At 42.3% G+C, this 17,456-nt stretch overlaps 1 protein-coding gene across 4 annotated transcripts in view; it reads right to left on the minus strand.

Moving 5' to 3' along the window:
* The window catches only part of tanc2b (tetratricopeptide repeat, ankyrin repeat and coiled-coil containing 2b), a 141,959-nt gene that overhangs the window by 51,158 nt on the left and 73,345 nt on the right, over window positions 1-17,456 (minus strand). Inside the window, exon 1 of one of the 4 annotated variants that reach the window (XM_041963439.1) lies at window positions 16,188-16,251. The exons of the other annotated variants lie outside the window; for them this stretch is intronic. The gene's annotated coding sequence lies outside the window, so the exon portion shown is untranslated. Of the gene's footprint in view, window positions 1-16,187; window positions 16,252-17,456 lie in introns of those variants that run through there. 4 annotated transcript variants of the gene reach the window in all.

Genomic DNA, 17,456 nt, shown 5'->3' on the forward strand with positions numbered 1-17,456 from the left:
GGTTTTATGATACATATCAGTGGTAGAATTTCTCAAGCCATATGGGAGCATGTAATCCTTCATTTTATCTCAACAAGACTAAGAGTCTACAGCCATGCTGGCAGCACTGTGAGGCTTTACTTAGGGCAGAGCAGTGCTTTGAGCTAAATGCTAAAGTCAGCATGCTAGCAGAGGTGAGCATGATGGAAATGTCACGTTTTGCAGGCATTTGAACATAAACCAAAGTACTGGACAAACTGATATTTTGGCCTGATGATGGCGCTACATAAACAGCGAGAGGCTCATTGAAGGGATCACAATTAAACCAGAAACAGCTAATTTCATAGCAATGCGCTGGGACATTTCACTCAAAATGACAAATGTCAGTGGTGGTGCTAAAGAGGATCACCAAAGTCTATCCTCTGGGATTTGTACAAATTTCACGCCAATCCGTCCAGGACCAAAACGGAGGACCGCCCCACCAACCGTCCCTCGAGCCACAGCATGGCTAAAAATACAGATCGCCTGACCTGCAGCTGTGAAAAGAAGTTTTCAATGGACAGAGACGATAAAGGGATAAAGGTTCATATACAGGATGCAGGAATTCCTTGAAAAGGTCTGCGACTTGATCCGCATCTGCGCCAAAAACTAGTCACTTGTTTCTCGCATGGTCTGCCTAACTCCACCAATTCACTGCAATCTGCTGTCGACGTTTGAGATATTCTGCTCACTAACAAACACACAGTCAAACAAACAAAAACAAAATCTCCTTGGCAGAGGAAATAAAGAACTCCTTCAGAGCTGTGTGTGAAGTAGATGTGTTCACTTGCCACACACACACACACACACACACACACACACACACACACACACACACACACACACACACACACACACACACACACACACACTCTCTTAATGCTGTGTTGGTATGGTCTGGAGAGGACTACGCTCATTGACCACATCTAGGAAGTGAGCCAGCACAGATGCCACAGTGAGAAACTACAACTGACAGCCAGGAGGAAGAAGAGACCGGAGTCATCAACGACTGGATCAACTGCTTTGATAGGGACTAACATAGGGACAAACCGGCTTCCAGGCAACTCAGACTTCATTTTCTTTACTTACTAGCTAAAATTACATAGAAAAAAATCTATAAAATGTGTCACTCAATAAACAACTAACAACTTTAAACATATGAGTAAGTAAAATAATGTGCAAATGAGAAAAAAATGAATACAAGAGGCAAGAGAAAAAAGAAGGAAAGCCAATTCATGGCACTGTATACATGTGTCAAACACATTTTATCAGACAGAAACTCAAATATCTAACTCATCCATACTTCTTCTTCTTCATTTTTTTAAATATGGATCTTCACCTGCTCACCTTCAGAGTTGTACAGCATCACAGGGAATTAAACAAGCAGGAGAAGCAGGCACATACCAGTCAGTGGATGTAAATGAGAATGATCACACTTTATAATGAGGGGCAAATATTCGCCATTAACTAGCTGCTTTTTAGCATGCATTTTAGTAGCATGTTAGCTCTTTATTGATTAATGCCTTATTCTGAGGGTTAGGGCTATTAAAGGTTAGGTTATAAAGATCGTAACTCATGTACAATAACTTAATTACTTACTATCATTAAGCAGTAAGAGTTAGGTTATTGAGGAAACCTATTTGTTAATGGCCTAGACGTGGAATACGGATGCAAAATAAGGCACTGATGAGTGCTTTATAATGGCTAATGAAGAGACAATATGCTACGACCATGCAGGCTAATGAGCAGTTACTGGCGAATATGTGCACCATAATGTAAAGCGTAACCATGGGGATGAATTAAGAACCCCTGACATTCAGCAAAAAAGATGGTAAAGGTGTTGTGGAACACTTTTTCAACCTTTCTTTCTGTCACTGCACAAAACATTTCAGAGCACACCTCCATTAACCACCAAGATATTAGACAACGTTTTCACACATATTCACAGCGCTGATATTTCTGCTTGTTTGGTGAGTCTCTAAAAGATTACATGGTTAGGCCCCAGAAGCAGGGAGCAATCCAGCAAAGGTAGATTCCTCCGTCAAACCACCGTCCTGCTTTATTTTGATAAGCTGTTCCTGCACCTGCAGTGTCGAGCTTGCAACAGCTCGCACTGGCTCGCAACAAGCTACGAGGAGAGTGTGACGGACTGCGCTTTGACGTGCCACTGTGCATCCTGAATGATGTCCTCATATATCAACAGCTTGTACATTTTTAATCTTTTACTGTACACCTGTGCAACTCCACAACTCGCATGCTGCAGAAGACCAGTTGACAGTATCTTTGCTAAGAGACTGAAAGCATTTCTTTATTTTTTTCCCCCCAGAATATGATTTTTTTTTTTTTACTCTGGTGAAAGGCAGATTACCATTTCTTTTGTTTGTTGTCTCCCTGATCTCACCTCTATAAAACGGCGAAGTGAGACTCTGTCTATTGGAGTAAATCCTCTCTATAGCATCGGCTCCAGGAGACTAAATCCCAGGGACTTCTCTCCTGCAGTCCTGTTGTCAGTGTGTGCCAGGCTGGGGATGGGTGACAGTGTGATGGATGGCAGCAGGCAAATCCACTCCTCTAATGAGCTTATGAATAAATATATCTAGTCTGTGTGTGCAGATGCACGTGTCCGTGAAATAGATATTTGTTACATGCTCTGGATGTGAGGGTGTGAATATGAATATGCATGTGGCATGTATGCAAGTGTACATGTGAGATTAGAGTGGGAAAGGGGACGGCATGCCGAGAGATTGCTGACAGTAAATAAGCTAAAGGACAATGTGAAAATGTAAAAAGCTGATCTCTATTCCCAAGATTGTCAGCACGTACGCATAAAGCCTTTGGTGAAATCAGCAAAAAAAAAAAAAAAAAAGAGAGAGCAAGTCAATATTGTGATTCAAATTCACGTATGCAGGGTGTTGTGCATATGAAAGAGAGCTTCTTTTCAACATGACAGTCCCCTGAGACACAACCTGGGTTTTCAGAAAATAAATGACAAGATCTGAATATGAATTGGAAGCTCTAATATGCAATGCACATTCTCATTTGCTGCAGATTAGAGAACGATAAGCAAGTGAAAGGAGGCATTTCTATAGCAATGAAGTATTGTCTGCGCCGCTGTCTCGGTTACATACGTCCTCAGGCACGCACTCAGACAAAGACATAGGCGCCCACACATTAACATACACACACGCATGCAGAACAACATTGTGGGTGAGGACATACATTGGCCAGCTGTCTGCAACCCAAGCAGAGCTGTACAGAAACCGAGCATGCGGCCCCGGTCACTATGGCAACAGCAGATCACGGTGAAACGGCGAGTCTTGTCCACCTTTCTAAAGGTGGTAGTAACGCAGGCAGAGGGAGATTTCACCGGCACAAAAAGCCTCAAGGTCCCAGCGCGTTTGCTCACATGTAATCAAACTGACTGTTTGTCGATCGCTCTCAGCTGCTCTACAGGACCAGGCCTTCGCCTCGTCACCTCAATTCAAGGAACTTAAACATGCAAACTGCCGCCACTGAGGCTCTGATCCTTTTTTCTGGAGCTATCCTTCTCTGCCGTCCCTTCATCAAGTTCATTTACAAATGAAGTGAAGACAATAAAGAGGCTTTTACATATGTCTGAGTTCCTGCGTACGAAATGTTCTCCAGGCTGGCTGGCTGACATGCTTAAATCAATACCACATTATTTTTTTAGGCTGTTTTTCCAATACTGATGTGCGTTATAATATGGCTTATAAATAAAATATATAATAAGTCAATAATACTAAGTTAATAATAAGTCAAATTCATGTTCAGTGCAGTGAGCTTTACATCAGACAAATGTTCTTTTTTTACAAGTAGCTCAAAATAATTGTTATTATATTATATTTTTTAATTTTTAAAGATGAATATGATATTGAGAATTTGTCATATAATTCATATTAATGTTACATTTAATTTGAATGCCTTTTACAGAATGCTGTACAGGTATATAATCTTCGAATGTGATCAAATAAATCTTCATGCAATGAACAAATCTGTGACATTTTTGTGGCTTTGATGTTAATGTGTTAGACAACAAAGGAGATGTTCTACAAATTCTTATGATGTCAAAATAAATGCAATAAAAGGTACAAAGTTTTGTGTAAATGTAATCACTTTTTCTTTATTTGCAACTTCTTAAATGCCACATTAGCTGCTACCAGCATGACACAGCCGAATGATTTTGACAGGGAACAAAAACAATATCTCTGGTTCTGCTGCACTGATTAAAATTTTTTTTACACTGTTCATCATGAGTCTGACAATGTTATAGAAGTGCAATGCTAAATCTCCGGAGTTCTCTTTTAATACGTTTCAGTTGAAACACAGATGTGGCTGAAAATGAATGTGGTTTTGATAATGAGGACTTTCGCTGTGTTGTTTTATATTAATTTCACTAGTCTTTTCTGTATGACCCAGTGGCTTGTTCCCAGTGTGCATATAGCAATCCAGCTCAGAGACCACGGATGGTTTGGTGTACTTGTCTGGTTGACTTGTTGAACAAAACAATGCAGACCAGATGTTGCCGTGCAACACAACGAGCTGCTCGGTCAGAGCCTCGAAACAGAGGCTGCTGACAGTCAGCAGCAAGTGCAAGTCCATTAGCCTCTGCCTCTCCCTCTTTTATGTATGTGTGTGAGTGTCTGTGTATCTATCATTACAGCCTCGGGAGGATTAGCAGAGCAAGGTGAGGCACAGGCAGAATTTTAAGAGGGTGGAGGGAGGGGCTGATTTTCTAAGAACGCTCATTAGCCGAGCTCTCTCTTGGCCAAAAAGCTGTTAATTCAATGTTTCACATAACCTTATTGGACCTGGATTAGACCAATAGCACTAAGTGATATCAATGCTACATCAACAAATGAGGAGGACCTAAAGCTACGTAGAAGATTTTGTGAAAGTTATTCTGCGCTGCTTATCCACCAAAGTGTCAAAAAAAATCACAAACTGATTGGTCACAGAGCATGAATCTGTATGCAGCGGTGCAGCCTGGGAACAAGGGCAGTGATTGGATATGTGATTGGGAAGATTCTGAAAACAACTCAACAGAGAGGCATAGTTAGTAATCCTCACACAGGGTCTTCAAGGCACTTCTCAAGTTAAGACTGAGCTTGACTGATCAGACATCATGGGGCTTTTTCCCATCTGTGCCCACAGCGCTGTGGACCATCCGCCATGAACAATCAATGATAGAAAATCAACACAGTCCTCTTTAAAAGCACATTTTAGAAACATTTTTCAAGCTACACTTTCTCTTGACCTTCCCACTGTCACATCTTACTGGTATTTGTTTATCATGTCATTGTTCGGGGGCACTTTATAACATGTTCATGTTCATGAAACTGTTTATCAAGTGTACTGCTTACAATCCTTGCTGGAACACAGCCCTCCAGCTCGACACCATTTCAGGCAAATCAAGACGGCGTTTTATAAAATTTTGTCACACTGGACCATTTATATTCATCATACCAGCTCTGGTCTAAATCCCTGTCGTATACATCCTACTTATGTCCATACCGCGGGCTTTCTGTGCATCTGTCTACTCGAGTGAACAAACCCATCATTCCTGCCCTCATGACTCAGCTGCAGAAGCACAGCGACGATTGTTAACATTGAGCGATTCAGACACTGTTAACGTTCGCTTCTCACGGTTTCTCTCCTTCGGCGGCGAGGTGACACAGAGGTGCGACCGTGAACTTTTCACGTAGCCTTCCTCAGCGGGACACATGGCAGGCCTGATCTCCTGAGGCTTGAGGATAACTGCATGCAGTAAAGTTAAATACGATACCGCTTTGAGTGAGAGAGGCATAATTGCCAAGGACACCACTTGATACAGTGGTCTAATAATAGCTAGGCTGCCTTGACCTCTGTCCCAACTGGAGTTTAGCCCCTGGTGGGGATATTTATAACCTCCCGGCTACGCTCAACTTGAGACCACACCCTTGTCATTGAGAAAATCAGGCCAAGCTGGATGTTTGTCTGCTGTTAGTTGATTAAGAAATTAAATGAAGCTCTCAAACGAGACACTGAATGAGGAAAAGAATTGCGTGACAGATCTTGAGGCTTCTAATTACGATGTTTCTGATAATGTGATAATGTACATCAACCCTCCCCAAATTCTCTCATGTCTGAGAAAAGCTGCAATCAATTGTTGCTCTTATGTAATCCTGTAAACATACTGTAGTTAGCAAACTGATTGCAGCCGTGCAAAGTCAGAGCTGTGATCCAGACAAATGGCTCAAAGCGGTTCAGCACCCTGAAATGACTGAGCAAATAAGTTAACAGCACACAGGCAAGTGGTGAATGTTAATACCGAGGGCTGGTGTCATTGTGCAGTCCTGTGCAATCGTCTGTAAGGTTTTGGATACGCATGGACACACATACACAAGCACAATAACACACTTCTTTAGGCCTGTGTGTGTGCGTATCTCACAGAGAAGTGTTTGCTCAGCTCTTCACCATCAGCATTCACAGAAAGCAGTGAGGTGGTATATGTAACCCACTGCTCTGTTTTGTAAGCAAATCATTATCATCGCTATTAATAGCACACTGCGGGTTTCTCTCTTCCACTATACAGCGTTTTTCCAGGAGGCACTGCTAAATATCCACATAAAACCAAATGTAAGCAACAACCACACTAAGGGGTAGTAAGATGGTGATAGCAACTTCATTCTCATGTTAGCTTCTAAGCAAAGATGTAGCCTTTTGCTTTTTGTAAAAGGATCAAAATTCATAATGAGTAGCACTGTTTTATGCTGATAAAATTTCAAAATATGTTAATAGACATTCATTAAACTCTGGGGATTGAAGAAAAAACATAAAAGCCCTGGATGTCATTGTTCTTAATTAAAAGCCCCCCAAAAAAGATGTTTCATGGTATTAAAAAAAAAACAAAAATCGTCCTATTCTAGGGTCAAGTGCCAAGTGCAGGCCTCGCCAGGTTCACTGTGCGAAAAAGTCTGAATCTTTAAGAAAGAAGACAGTGAAGGACTGGCAACGTTAGATATACTGTACTGTAAGGTGGTAGGTCATTTAAAGCTTTGTGAAATAACTTCAAAATCAGTTGGGCCCTCACAGTGCTGTAAGCAGTGAGGTAATTCGATCCCTTCTTTTAGCATTTATTTAAATCCCCAGTAAAAGTCTTAAGCTATTCTCATGAAATGACAAAAATATAAGTATATTTCTGTAATCTTGTTCAAAAGGGAATTAATATTAAGTCTGGAAAAAACGAAATATAAAATTGTGTATCATCTGCATAACAGTGGTAAATGCCATTGAGGTGATGTTACCGAGTGGAATCGTGCATATGGAAAATAGAAAGGGACCAAGAATGCTTCCTTGAGGAACGCAACAGTCAACATCAAAAAAATGTAGTTTTATTATGAAGGAAACCAGACAGTCGCACCAAACCTGATTCTCAGTACCTTTATGACTCTCCTCAGGGCTGTTTCAGTGCTGTGGTTGGTTTGAAAACCAGTCAACTTTTTTAATGTAATGTTATCATTTAAATGATTAGGTACATAGACAGTTTTCTCTATAGAAGTTTACCAAGGAAATGGAGATTATAAATGGGCTTGTAATTGCAATGCTCAGCACTCTCTGTGTTGCATTTTTTTAGTAGAGCTCATATGGCAGCTGTTTTGACAGCTTTGTTGAAGATTCCTAATTGCAGGTTGTTACCTGGCATAGACAGTGGAAGCTGACTTTAAAGGGCACGGTCGAGGGAGGATCGAGGACACAAGAAAATGACTTCACCTGGCTAATAGCTGCACAAACTGTGTCTTCTCTCATCATAATGAAACAGAATTAGCAATAGTGGCTCTCTGGATGACTAATACTCAACTCAAATTCTATACATTTGAGAAGTGCTGCTTGGCTGTAAAGGACCGTCATTTGTGGGGAGAGTTGGGTCACATGATTGACAATAGGGGGAAAACTTTCCAAATGCTTTTCAACAACTCTAGCATGCAGCTCATGATTAGATTCCTCTTTTAACCTTTTGCACAGGCCAAACAAAGTGAGGGATTTTAAAGGACACTGGTGTCGTCAATGCATGATTTATAGCCAGGGTGTCATGCATAGTACAGACTGTGCCCACTCGTCAATAGAGTCACTCAGCAGGCTGCTTTTGTAATCAGGATTGGTGGTGGAGTGGTAAAATGGGCCTGCAGCCCCATCAGAAATCCAGATGCCACAGTCACTAAATGATGCACGTAGCCGATAATCCACTGGTTGGCAAATTAACATCACATTAATTTCAGAGGCACTGAGGTCCAGCTATGGCTACATTTCATACACTGTGTGTCAGGTTAGGTGATGCCTCAAAACTGACCCAATGAGGTTGGATTTTAGACAGTCTGTCATATTTATTTCACAACTTATCTCCTTACAAGCCATTTGTCTGACACACACTCAAGGGATTGCAAGGGAGGGAAACTGAGCAATTATATAAATCAATATCACTCTGAACCACTGCAGAGGGTATATGAGGTTTTATTTGGCTGATTTTCAGGTAAGTGGGCTACATCAATTGCCCACAATTCAAAGCCAGGCTTAACGGACTTGTCTTGTGAATAAAATATGAGATCATAGGCACTGCCATAGACTACAAGACACTTGAAGAACTCAGGGAACAGAAACAGGGATGAGAATTAACCTTGGAAAAAAATACAGCATCAGCCACATCACCAGCTCTTCTCTATTACATGTGTTCACTGGGTATTCTTGGATTGTGCAGTCTATATTTTCTATTACAGGCTCTATAACTGCCTCCAACAAGACTTGAAGAATCTATATTTCTCACTGCCGGTTGAATTTCTGGCTTGACATTCATGCCAGACAATCATCACACAGCAAAAATGTTTAAAGAGGGAGAGAAAAAATACAAAAAAGTCTCATGTCATAGCCATAGAGGGATGCTGTATATCACCGTGGATGAGACCTCGCTCACCCTGCTCCATCAGATTCAGATTACCCAACGAGAGACACTGAATTCTATCACCTTGGACACAATCAACATGGCTGTTCAGCCACCCTGAAACCGAAGGACTTAATGTCATTGCTCGACGCGTCCTGAATGACAGCTGACAAAGTAAGCTCATCAAAGCAGTCTCCAGGTGGCGATACTAAGTGGTGTGAAAACTGGCTGTGGGCGCCTCATCAAAAACCATTCACCTGAGACTAGCAATAGCAGCTGCTGATGAGGTGCTTGTGTTTTTCTGGCAGACAGTGTTATTGAGACATTTTGTTATGCTCGCACACTAGCTAGCAGTCCCCTGGGATAAGGCAGGGAGGCAGGCAGCCTGCAGCACTGGAACTGGAAGGAGGACCCATATCCCAGCACATGACAGGGTGGTTCTGGTACACAACAACAAGCTGCCGCCGCCGCCGCCGCCACCGCAGCTGCCGCCGACTGCACGGCGTTGGGAAAAAACTATCCCCCACCAACTTCTGCCCATTTATGCAACCTTATGCTACATATGACGCTGTGTTCTGGGAGGAAAAGTGAGACACACAACAACAAGAACAAGCACCATTAGCCGCCCACAGCTTGTGCTTAGACACACACACTCCAACCGACATACACGTACACACGCACTCTCAAAGACAATTGAATGCTCACCCACGCTGACGCATGAAACAGAGCAGCTCGCCACGAAAAAACACTTACATTATCGCACTCTGGTTGATTCACAGGTCCTCGAGCCTACATTGTCATTAGAGTGCAGCCCTTTGACAAATGCATCATTTCGGGGAGAGAAATGACTTTCCTGTGCTCCTCCCATTAGCCCCATGTCTGCACGGACGTCATTCGAACCAGCGGCCGCTCCAGCTGTGACAGCGGTGAGCAGACAGACCTGGAGCAGGCCCGGGCCGAGCCAAAGGTGGAGCGGCGGGTGAAAGGGGGAGACACAGTTTGCAGGCACAGATGGAGGAATGAAACAAGCAAAAGAGGGTGTGGCAGGGCTCACCATTCTCAAACCAGATCTCGCATTCCTGAAGGCTGGAGAACGGCACCAGCTCCCCTCCTTCCCCCTCCAGCGACACGAGCAGTCCTTCCTCCCTGAGCGATGGCCAGTTCATCAAAGAGAGGAAAAAAAGAGAGGAAAAACGAAAACAGGAGGAGAAAAACACCTGCAGCCGAGCAGGGGAGGATAAGTGCGGAGGAACAGGAGCTCTCTCTCTTTCTTCCCTCTTGTTTCCTTTCGGAGGAAATCTCCACAGGTTTCAGTGCTGATGCTGCCCGCTCAGTTCAGTCGCAGTAAATGATACAGAGCCAGGCAGATATGGCAGTGACGGGAAGAACAAGAGGAGGAGGAGGAGGAGGAGGAGGAGGAGGAAAGAGAGGGAGGAAAAGGGAAGGAGGAAGGAAGAACGCAGCAGTCACTGTGTCACTGGGGGACACAGAGGTGACACCTCTGCGATGGCATGAGTACTGAGGGCTGACAGGTGACCAAAACCTTCGCCACTACGAAAGAAGATGAAAAAAAAAAAAAGAGAGAGAGAAACAAACAGCACAGGGAGCTTTTCCTGCGAGGAGCCCGTGAGCGCAGATAGCACTGAGCTCCTCATTCGCCTCCGTGACTGCATTAGCGCTTAGCGTGTTATGTATAGATGTGAGAGGCGCACTCTCTCTACAGGAACAGGAGCCCAGGTCTCCAGCAGATGAATGGTGCAGTGCTGCTGTTGTCATGGCAACCGCAGAGCAAAAGGAGGGGGAGGAGAAGGGTGGGTATTGAGGGAGGAAAGAAAATGGCATAAAAAAGAAGGAGGGAGGGAGGGAGGGTATTATTAAAGAGACACAGTTTGGCTGTTTGTGGACGGGGGTTTGGGGACACATAAGATCACAAGTGGGCAAAAAAGGAGGAGAAGTATCATTTGATAGGAACAAGGGTTTCAATAAAGCCTACTCCATTTTCCTCTAGGGCTCAGGCATCCCTGTCTGTCCTTGTTTTACCCTTGAAACTGTATTTGTACAGCTGCAGCCATGTTTTACGGCTATTTAGGGGTTCAAACCCACGGGGCTGAGAGTTTATTGTGTACCGCCCTTGCTTTTGTCTGGGTTCATATCCGTCAGCCTGTAAGCCCGCTGTTTTCTAAGTGTTTTTTATTAATCTCCTCCAGTCACACTTATTTCCCCAGGGTGACATCTCCAAACACCATTTGCAACACGCTACCAACAAGCCTTAAAGATGTGCTACAGTTACAGGTCAAAGTTTTCTGGCACCCTGTAACGTGCGCCGCCGGTCCTCTACATCTTAAAACCTGGGGCTCATCCCGTCAGTCAAACTTTGCCTGTAGACACGATGATTTATTTTCTGCCATTATTAGTTTTTGTGGGAAAAAAATAACTTAACATTTACATCTGTGGCATGATACAAGTGATGCGTATTGTAGGCTAGTTGCATATTGTCAACAACAAGCTACAAAATCCAGCAAGATGACAAGTGGGGGTGGTTGATCACATGCCTGGCTTTAACTCTAAGACACTATTATGATGAAAATGAGCACAGAGACCGAGGCTGCATAAGTGTGAGAAAAAGAAGCATCAGGAAACAATTACAGCCTAGATTTTGTTGCTGACTAGTGATTTTTTTTAATAATATAAAAAGAAACCTGTCATCGTTTGGGGAATGATCAATCCGATCCTGAGTTCTGAATTCTGTTTGGATCACAAAATATGCTTTTAAAGCAAAATAAATCTCGTGCAAATGTGTGCTGTCTTCATCATCTTTAAAACATCCTCATGCAGCTCCCGACAGCTTACAGCTCAAGAAATAAACCATGATCTTTATTCCCATTTGCACAAAACACAGCTCTGTTCCTGTTATGCAGTGTTTTGTCATTCTTTACACGCCTAGTTTACCTCGCCTGTGCCTTTCTCCTATAGTTACGTGACACAGACAGTGACTTTTCTTAACTTTTACAATAAGCAACACAGGTCAATCGTTATTTATCATAAATCAACAATTTCTAATTAGTTTTAGAAACATTCTTGTAATAAACTATAGAATTTCAGGAACTTGTCTTTCTTGTTTCTGAATACTTTGCTGCAGATTTTTCATCACATGTTCGAAAGCATTCCCACTGAGCTGTACACGTCCCCAAATCAATTTGTATTACCTTTTTGAACTTCACCATCATCGATTACTTCTTCTTCTTTATTCTGTCCGTTCGCATTATTATTCTTTAATCACACCTAGCGTTTTCCTTTGCAACTATAATCAATGAATTCCTTTAAGATGTGTTCTGCATCTCCAGAATGATTTTAAAATTGCTTTTTTTCATGGGTAAACTGAACTATGTACAGTAATTACAGCATAACCCCAATAAACAAACAAACTATGATCCTTAAATCTGTTCGCCAAGGAGTTTGATCTTCTGCTGTCTCCTCCTGCCTAGACTGCATCACTTCAGTGACGCTGGAAAACAGTCTAGATGTTATGGAGACACTGAAGTATCTCACTGAGCTCCTGTACTCCTCTGGTTAAGTGTGTACATGTGTGGCACAAAAGCATCATAGAAATGAAACTCCAAGGTAAACCCTGTGTAATGCTTTAAGGACACACTATAAAATTTTGAGAAGATATACTTATTCTTGTTATTCTGGTACAGAGTGAGATGACAAGACCGGTATCTCTCTCTTATATCTGTCTGTTAAATACAATCAGCAGACGGTTAGCTTAGCTTAGCACATAAGCACAACAGAGGCTAGCCTGGCTCCTTCATCGTTTACAAAATCCAAGATCCCAGCACCTCCGAAGCTCAATAAATAACATGTTATGTATTGTTCGTTTCATCTGTATGAACAAGCAAGTTTAAAAGCAATGATTCAAACAATATAATGTTAATTAGGGAGCTTTATTGGACAGAGGCAAACGAGCCACTTCCCCCCGTTTTGAGTCTGCACTAGGCTAAGCTAACTGGCTACTGTCTGCAGCTGTACCTTTACTGCACAGATATGAGAGACTGGTCTCAACCCTTGCATCAGTGGAACAGCTTGACTGTTGTCTTTCTTTAATTATCCGCCACCAGCATGCACAATCATGTCAGCAGAACTTCACAAACTGCAACCAATGGCAGGCAGAGATATGTACTAATTCCCTCCAGTAACTTTACAGTGATACACTGCAACACACACTGCAAAAGAACTCATGTTTGCATTAAACGAATAAAAGGCAGATTTGTGAAGATATTTCATCACTAAAACATCCAGACCATTTGGCTGATGATTAAAATATGACAAGGATTTCTGTCACAGCACTTTAATCCAACTGGTTCTTTAGTGCTCCTCCTGAGGGCATCATACTTCCATTTCAATTACTCCTTTCTACACTTAACCTTCACTCCTTTATTTTCCGCCTGTGACAGCGGAGCTGCAAATGTCACATATCCTTTCAGCTGAAAAAATGATTTGGAGGGTGAGTGGTGGCAGGGACGGCTGAGGAAAGAAATAATGACAATAATTGAAGAATGATTTTCTCGAGGTGCAATGTTGGGTAAGGAGCCGTGGAGACTGAGGTGTCCCAAATGTCAGTGTTCATTTCCAAAATTCACACAGGATACCAGATGCCGCATAAAACGCGAGGCCGGCTAAGAAGGCGTGGAGAGAGGAAGATTGAGATGTCCCAAATGTCAGCCTTCATTTTAAAAATACACAGAGGGGACAAGATATCATAAAATGTCCAATTGTGGTTCACTGCAGGTCTGTGTTAGATGACATCATGACTTAAGGAAAAATCCAGATTACACATTATAGTGTCCACGGGAGAAAAGTTGACTTTTGAATGCAGTACTTCGACTTTACACTGTAAGATGGTACTTCCACATCCACTGCATCACAAACCTCATATTTTAGCTTCTGTTTATTGCAGTTTTGCAGCTTATAAATGGCAGTCAACATATGAAATAACCCGACAGATAACGGCTAAACAACAACCTCATTTAGAACGACACAAACGAGAAAAGAAACAAATAAAAAAATGCAATTCAAAATTCAGATGAAAAAGCTTTCATTCATCATCTTTTAATCCAGCATGGACGAGAAGTCCTTAAAGCGGCGAGACAACCAGGGAAACTCCATCTACTGATGAAGACCATGTGATATGATCCTGTGGCGAGTTTGTGTTTTCAACTGCCGACATTCAGTTAAGATCACATACGACAGAGAAAAGCAGCAACACAATTTAGGAGCTGTAACTATTGAATGGTTGACGTGAAAAATCTTCATCATCATCAAAATCATACTAATCATCAGTGACCATCTAGATAACTCATGAAGAACTTTCTGATGACCTGGAAACATTTCGTTTTACCAGCCCTTTCCACAACTTCCTGCATCCACTATTTCAGGTAACGACGCCCGACATTTCCCGGATGCCTTTTGAAAATCCCCAAAATAAAGCGCCTGGACATGAGTTTCAGCTGTGAGGCTTATGACAAAATCTTATTATAGTCCGCTGCATCTGCGCTAGACACATCCCAACCAGTGATCCTGCCATCACCAATGAGACAATTAAAACACCAAACAATGACGCAGGCCCAGAACTGCAGCGTTCATCACCAGCAGCTAACTGAACAGAGCTCAACTGCTTCAATGTGGATCCTTTAAGACCACCCACGCAATGAGCTGCAAAACCTGACGAAGCAGTTCTGCACAATGCGCCTTGTTAATCCTGACCATCCACACTGCTGCCGTGCATTTTTATGCCTACGTCACGTGACCGTTCAGAAGTTAGCTTACTGTAGCACGCTGCCGCTTATTCACATATCACTCTGTTACTGTAAGCACCAGAAAGACAATTGATTTTAGATACACTCATATTGCTGTGATAATTGCTGCAAGAGTGGGAGAAAAAAAATCAGGTGGTATAATTAAATCAAGCCTGTTCTCAGGTTTTAAGGCCAAATGCAATTTTCCACCTTTATGTGGCAATCCATGGGGAGGCAGTAATTGTATTGATTGCTGCCATTAATTAGGGGAAAGCAGTGTAATCTGGGGAGAGATGTTGAAATAATTCCCTTTAAATGTTTCAGAGTGGAGCAGGGCCAATCAATCAACTGGGGCAACGTCTCTGGCGAGCCTGACACTTGAGTTAGGTGTTTATTAAGGAACAAATAAGCAATCAGTGATTACAGCTCATAACAATCAGCCACTGAGACATCACTGGAGAATGAGCAATCATAGTCTTGGACCACAACGGACTAAAAATAGACATCGTAAACAAAGTAAAAGATGCATGAAGATGAAGGAATGCTGGAACAAACCCGGCTGGTGAGAACATATGTTTTCATGAGTGCACAGCAGGAGACAGAGAAGACTTGCATCATGGCTCCAACTAAAAATGAACATTTTTCTTGGGATTTTTGCAACGGCTTGTAATTACGTCAAATTGTAATCGTCAAGACACGCCGTCCTCTAAGCAGACAATCCGGGGTCACGCCCAGTGTTGGCAAACATGCGGTTAAAGTGCACAGAAACTCTCTCCTGACCGTGTACTCTGACCTTCCTGGAAGCCAGAGGGATTAAAAACCACTTTCCCTCTGAGGTTTAATAAAGTATAAAAATATTATGGTTAGTTCAGTTGGATTAAAGGGGACAGAGATTCCAGTTTTCATGAGTTCTTGCTAAGCATGAGAGCCTGAGCCATCCATCAGCAGGCTGATTGAGATATTTTACTTAGCAATACCAAGGAATAAAACTACTAAATCAAGATTTATATTCAGAATTATATTTAAGTGGAGGTACAGAAGTATTAGCAGCAAAATGTACTTAAAATATTAAAAGTAAAAGTACAGGTGGCAGAATGGTCACTGTCAGACTTATTATTTTATTTCTATTTTTACTGATTTTACTGTATTTTAATGTTTAGCTGGAGCTAATTAGGATTGAGTACAATTTAGTTCAATACAGCATATTTTATAGCCTATGATGTACTATGTACAATCAAGTAATCAAGTAAAAAGTACATGGAAAACTTGCCTTTAAAATATAAGATTGGAGTAAAAACAGTAGCAAACAACACAGAGGTGGCATAAAATTTGCAAAAGCTCCAGAGCATACTGAATGGACATTGTGGTGCTTTTGTTTTGCCAAGTTTAATAGCAGGAAAGTTCATTCTTGACAAATAAAACTTTACTCAAGGTCCACTTACTAGCTTTTCCTCAGAGGGGGAAGTTTGCGGGTGTCATGGAAATAATTCCATTGTCCTCATGTACGCTACAGCAAGTACAGAACTTCAGTTACATGATAACAGCAGAAACGGCTCAGAAATGAGACGGAGAGCCATTTCCTGTATCACATGAGTTTTGCCGACCCGCCCCTTTAGGAGACTCCTGAGTTTGAAAGTGAGCACAGATTCTGACTAAAATGGCGTTTTGGAGAAAATAAACTTTGATTGAGACCTGTGTCTGTCTCAGGAAGACACTCTCGGCAGATCTGGAGTGAGTATAAAACAAAAACAAGCTGCAAATTAAGGCTCAAACATTACATTTTCACTGTATCTAGTGTTGTATTGTTTGGCATGGACGGCAAATAGTCCCTCAAAAATGCCCAGTGGGGATTGGGGGAGAAGGATGACGGTGCCCACATAGGAGACAGGAAGTTTAAACCATTTCATCGCACTGGCACAGCTTGAAATGTGTCATCTTTTGTTATAGAGCATCTTTGATAACAGTTGAAATCTCCTCCTAAAGACTGAGATGTGCTTGAAATCTCTAGAAAAAGCCTGGCTTTGAGGTTTTGTTTTTTTTTTTTGTCAAATTATTGTTGTCAAAAATGAATTTTCATGTGCAAGTTCAGCTGATTTCACTTGAATTACACTCAGCGGAAAGGTCAAATAGACACACAATTGTTTTCTTATGTTATGTGCTTATGTAAAAAGAAGCCACAGTGATGGCATGGCGCAGTATGTCTCCTGCCTTCCTCACTGCACTGTTTCACAAGTTGACCCTTCAAGCATCTGAGGGCCCCCTTGAGAGTCTTCATACAAGCAGAGGGGATTAAATCAGAAACTCAATGATTTTCTAAAAAGGTCAGTGCTTTCATAGCGTTTTCATTTTATCAGAGCCTTGAGGTTGAATAACTCAAGTCCTCACCAGCACCACCAGTCTGGCTCCCTCAGGCCAATCAGGTGCTACACAGGAGGGCAAAGAGAGGCTGTGGTTGGTGGAGGCCACCGGGGGGAGATCAAAGTGCTGCAGCCTTTAGACCTGCTGCTGTTTGCTCTCTAATGTGCTCCTCTGCCACCACTCTTTCTCCCACCTCTGCCATCCCTGGCATGGGAGGGGTTCTGGCCTTTGACGCCAGCACACACACAAGCTCGGCACTGTCAAGCTGTGCAGGAAGTGGTGCTGAGTTGAATTAATTAAAGGGTGAGAAAGCCTGGGTGGTTGAGACCTGCTACAATCTGGCGCTCGACGCC

This window comes from Chelmon rostratus, chromosome 21 (genome assembly GCF_017976325.1).
Source record: "Chelmon rostratus isolate fCheRos1 chromosome 21, fCheRos1.pri, whole genome shotgun sequence".
In the NCBI taxonomy this organism is placed as follows: Eukaryota; Metazoa; Chordata; class Actinopteri; order Chaetodontiformes; family Chaetodontidae; genus Chelmon; species Chelmon rostratus.